General features: G+C 41.1%; 1 pseudogene; it reads right to left on the bottom strand.

The window, feature by feature from the left end:
* Positions 1-1,297: 1,297 nt before the first annotated feature.
* LOC130343261 (U2 spliceosomal RNA) lies at positions 1,298-1,405 on the bottom strand (annotated as a pseudogene).
* Positions 1,406-5,503: the final 4,098 nt, after the last annotated feature.

Raw genomic sequence — 5,503 nt, 5'->3', positions numbered from 1 at the left:
AACTGTGAAAGGGGAGGAACCAACGCTGTCCCCTTCACATGCACCATCACTACTTGTAGGAAGGGAGGCTGGCTGGCAGCCTCCCATACACACTCTGGCTGGGTGGCAGTCACCCACCAGTACACACAGCAGACCCTAAACCCATATCATTATTGCTAAGCAGGAAGATGGGAGTCCATTTCACTCTGATGGACCATTTTTAAATGCAATCCATAACCTGGCTTTGGCAGGAACCCTTCTTACTCCTCCTACTTGCATTTGATACTGGGTTTAGGATCTGCATAGGAAACACACACACACACACACACACACACACACAAGCACACACTTACCTGTGTTGCCTGCTGACGCCTCCTTGGCTGTCCCCAAACGGTATAAAACCAACAGCCATGGGAAGCTGTAAGGATAGAGAACATACCTGCATCCTATTGGACTCACTTGTCTTGGTTAAATCCAACTTATTTGACAACCTATGGTGCTGCTACTTCTGCTCATGGCAGTGCTGCTTCTGACAAGGCTTTTCTTTGGTGAGCCTAGGCGACATCACAATCTCCATGGTTACATACACAACAAAGGTCAGATGTTGTTTACACCTGGCCATGCCAGTGGTATTGAGTAGCATATCACAGTGCTAAGGGTCCTGGGTGCAACAATCTTTCAATGGGGAATAGCCGCACTGAGTTTGTCAAGTGCACCCATGTTTGCAACTCCAACAATACACACATATCTATGTATGTATGTATGTGTGTATGTGTGTATGTGTATCTCTCTATCTATCTATCTATCTATCTATCTATCCACCCATCTATCTCTATATATATTTATCTCTCTCTCTATATGTATATATGTATATATATAATTTTTTTTTCTTTTAAATATATATATATATATATATATATATATATATATATATATATACATATAGAGAGAGAGAGAGATGGAAATACTTTCTTAAACATGTTTTCACCTCATTTTTACCTTCTTTTTTTTCTTCTCTCCATGTTTTCCTTCTTTCCTCCTTTTTTCATATGCTGCTGCTTCTTATTTTTCTTCTTTTTTAGACCCTATCATTGCACTATTGCTTATTCAATACCACCAGCAGATGGAGACACTATATTACAACATTAGTTGTGAGCAGCAGTTTGTACAAACAAATGCCTCATAGCTGATGTCCTATCCACCTAGGCACATAGGCACCACCTATTGTCTTTTGCCTGCAGTAGGGACCCACTGGACTAGCCAGCAAGCAGCTGCAGCAGCAAATAAACAGGTAATCTTTCTTTCCAACACTGAAACCTGGTGGTGCACTTAATATATGCTACCAGATAGGGGACATATCAGATATTAAACTGATATAAACAGACACCACATTTGATACCAGCCAAAAGGAAGGATGATAAGTGATAACTGTGAAAGGGGAGGAACCAACGCTGTCCCCTTCACATGCACCATCACTACTTGTAGGAAGGGAGGCTGGCTGGAAGCCTCCCATACACACTCTGGCTGGGTAGCAGTCACCCACCAGTACACACAGCAGACCCTAAACCCATATCATTATTGCTAAGCAGGAAGATGGGAGTCCATTTCACTCTGATGGACCATTTTTAAATGCAATCCATAACCTGGCTTTGGCAGGAACCCTTCTTACTCCTCCTACTTGCATTTGATACTGGGTTTAGGATCTGCATAGGAAACACACACACACACACACACACACACACATACAAGCACACACTTACCTGTGTTGCCTGCTGACGCCTCCTTGGCTGTCCCCAAACGGTATAAAACCAACAGCCACGGGAAGCTGTAAGGATAGAGGACATACCTGCATCCTATTGGACTCACTTGTCTTGGTTAAATCCAACTTATTTGACAACCTATGGTGCTGCTACTTCTGCTCATGGCAGTGCTGCTTCTGACAAGGCTGTTCTTTGGTGGGCCTAGGCGACATCACAATCTCCATGGTTACATACACAACAAAGGTTAGATGTTGTTTACACCTGGCCATGCCAGTGGTATTGAGTAGCATATCCCAGTGCTAAGGGTCCTGGGTGCAACAATCTTTCAATGGGGAATAGCCGCACTGAGTTTGTCAAGTGCACCCATGTTTGCAACTCCAACAATACACACATATGTATGTATGTGTGTATGTGTGTATGTGTGTATGTGTGTATGTGTGTATGTGTGTATGTATGTCTATCTATCTATCTATCCACCCATCTATCTCTATATATATATTTATCTCTCTCTCTCTATATGTATATATATATATATATATATATATATATATATAATTTTTTTTCTTTTAAATATATATATATATAGAGAGAGAGAGAGAGATGGAAATACTTTTTTAAACATGTTTTCACCTCATTTTTACCTTCTTTTTTTCTTCTCTCCATGTTTTCTTTCTTTCCTATGCTGCTGCTTCTTATTTTTCTTCTTTTTCAGACCCTATCATTGCACTATTGCTTATTCAATACCACCAGCAGATGGAGACACTATATTACAACATTAGTTGTGAGCAGCAGTTTGTACAAACAAATGCCTCATAGCTGATGTCCTATCCACCTAGGCACATAGGCACCACCTATTGTCTATTGCCTGCAGTAGAGGCCCACTGGACTAGCCAGCAAGCAGCTGCAGCAAATAAACAGATAATCTTTCTTTCCAACACTGAAACCTGGTGGTGCATTTAATATATGCTATCAGATAGGGGACATATCATATATTAAACTGATATAAACAGACACCACATTTGATACCAGCCAAAAGGAAGGATGAGAAGTGATAACTGTGAAAGGGGAGGAACCAACGCTGTCCCCTTCACATGCACCATCATTACTTGTAGGAAGGGAGGCTGGCTGGCAGCCTCCCATACACACTCTGGCTGGGTGGCAGTCACCCACCAGTACACACAGCAGACCCTAAACCCATATCATTATTGCTAAGCAGGAAGATGGGAGTCCATTTCACTCTGATGGACCATTTTTAAATGCAATCCATAACCTGGCTTTGGCAGGAACCCTTCTTACTCCTCCTACTTGCATTTGATACTGGGTTTAGGATCTGCATAGGAAACACACACACACACACACACATACAAGCACACACTTACCTGTGTTGCCTGCTGACGCCTCCTTGGCTGTCCCCAAACGGTATAAAACCAACAGCCACGGGAAGCTGTAAGGATAGAGGACATACCTGCATCCTATTGGACTCACTTGTCTTGGTTAAATCCAACTTATTTGACAACCTATGGTGCTGCTACTTCTGCTCATGGCAGTGCTGCTTCTGACAAGGCTGTTCTTTGGTGGGCCTAGGCGACATCACAATCTCCATGGTTACATACACAACAAAGGTCAGATGTTGTTTACACCTGGCCATGCCAGTGGTATTGAGTAGCATATCCCAGTGCTAAGGGTCCTGGGTGCAACAATCTTTCAATGGGGAATAGCCGCACTGAGTTTGTCAAGTGCACCCATGTTTGCAACTCCAACAATACACACATATGTATGTATGTGTGTATGTGTGTATGTGTGTCTATCTATCTATCTATCTATCTATCTATCTATCTATCCATCTATCCACCCATCTATCTCTATATATATTTATCTCTCTCTCTATATATATGTATATATATATATATATAATTTTTTTTTCTTTTAAATATATATATATATATATATATATATATGTATATACATATAGAGAGAGAGAGAGATGGAAATACTTTTTTAAACATGTTTTCACCTCATTTTTACCTTCTTTTTTTCTTCTCTCCATGTTTTCCTTCTTTCCTATGCTGCTGCTTCTTATTTTTCTTCTTTTTCAGACCCTATCATTGCACTATTGCTTATTCAATACCACCAGCAGATGGAGACACTATATTACAACATTAGTTGTGAGCAGCAGTTTGTACAAACAAATGCCTCATAGCTGATGTCCTATCCACCTAGGCACATAGGCACCACCTATTGTCTTTTGCCTGCAGTAGGGACCCACTGGACTAGCCAGCAAGCAGCTGCAGCAGCAAATAAACAGGTAATCTTTCTTTCCAACACTGAAACCTGGTGGTGCACTTAATATATGCTACCAGATAGGGGACATATCAGATATTAAACTGATATAAACAGACACCACATTTGATACCAGCCAAAAGGAAGGATGAGAAGTGATAACTGTGAAAGGGGAGGAACCAACGCTGTCCCCTTCACATGCACCATCACTACTTGTAGGAAGGGAGGCTGGCTGGCAGCCTCCCATACACACTCTGGCTGGGTGGCAGTCACCCACCAGTACACACAGCAGACCCTAAACCCATATCATTATTGCTAAGCAGGAAGATGGGAGTCCATTTCACTCTGATGGACCATTTTTAAATGCAATCCATAACCTGGCTTTGGCAGGAACCCTTCTTACTCCTCCTACTTGCATTTGATACTGGGTTTAGGATCTGCATAGGAAACACACACACACACACACAAGCACACACTTACCTGTGTTGCCTGCTGACGCCTCCTTGGCTGTCCCCAAACGGTATAAAACCAACAGCCACGGGAAGCTGTAAGGATAGAGGACATACCTGCATCCTATTGGACTCACTTGTCTTGGTTAAATCCAACTTATTTGACAACCTATGGTGCTGCTACTTCTGCTCATGGCAGTGCTGCTTCTGACAAGGCTGTTCTTTGGTGGGCCTAGGCGACATCACAATCTCCATGGTTACATACACAACAAAGGTCAGATGTTGTTTACACCTGGCCATGCCAGTGGTATTGAGTAGCATATCCCAGTGCTAAGGGTCCTGGGTGCAACAATCTTTCAATGGGGAATAGCCGCACTGAGTTTGTCAAGTGCACCCATGTTTGCAACTCCAACAATACACACATATGTATGTATGTATGTGTGTATGTGTGTCTATCTATCTATCCACCCATCTATCTCTATATGTATTTATCTCTCTCTCTCTCTCTATATGTGTATATATATATATATATATATATATATATAATTTTTTTTTTCTTTTAAATATATATATATATATATATATATATATATATATATATATATGTATATACATATAGAGAGAGAGAGAGATGGAAATACTTTTTTAAACATGTTTTCACCTCATTTTTACCTTCTTTTTTTCTTCTCTCCATGTTTTCCTTCTTTCCTATGCTGCTGCTTCTTATTTTTCTTCTTTTTCAGACCCTATCATTGCACTATTGCTTATTCAATACCACCAGCAGATGGAGACACTATATTACAACATTAGTTGTGAGCAGCAGTTTGTACAAACAAATGCCTCATAGCTGATGTCCTATCCACCTAGGCACATAGGCACTACCTATTGTCTATTGCCTGCAGTAGGGACCCACTGGACTAGACAGCAAGCAGCTGCAGCAAATAAACAGATAATCTTTCTTTCCAACACTGAAACCTGGTGGTGCATTTAATATATGCTGTCAGATAGGGGACATATCAGATATTAAACTGATAT

This window comes from Hyla sarda, unplaced genomic scaffold, assembly GCF_029499605.1.
Source record: "Hyla sarda isolate aHylSar1 unplaced genomic scaffold, aHylSar1.hap1 scaffold_677, whole genome shotgun sequence".
Taxonomy (NCBI): Eukaryota; Metazoa; Chordata; class Amphibia; order Anura; family Hylidae; genus Hyla; species Hyla sarda.
This window is presented reverse-complemented; position numbering and strand designations above follow the sequence as displayed.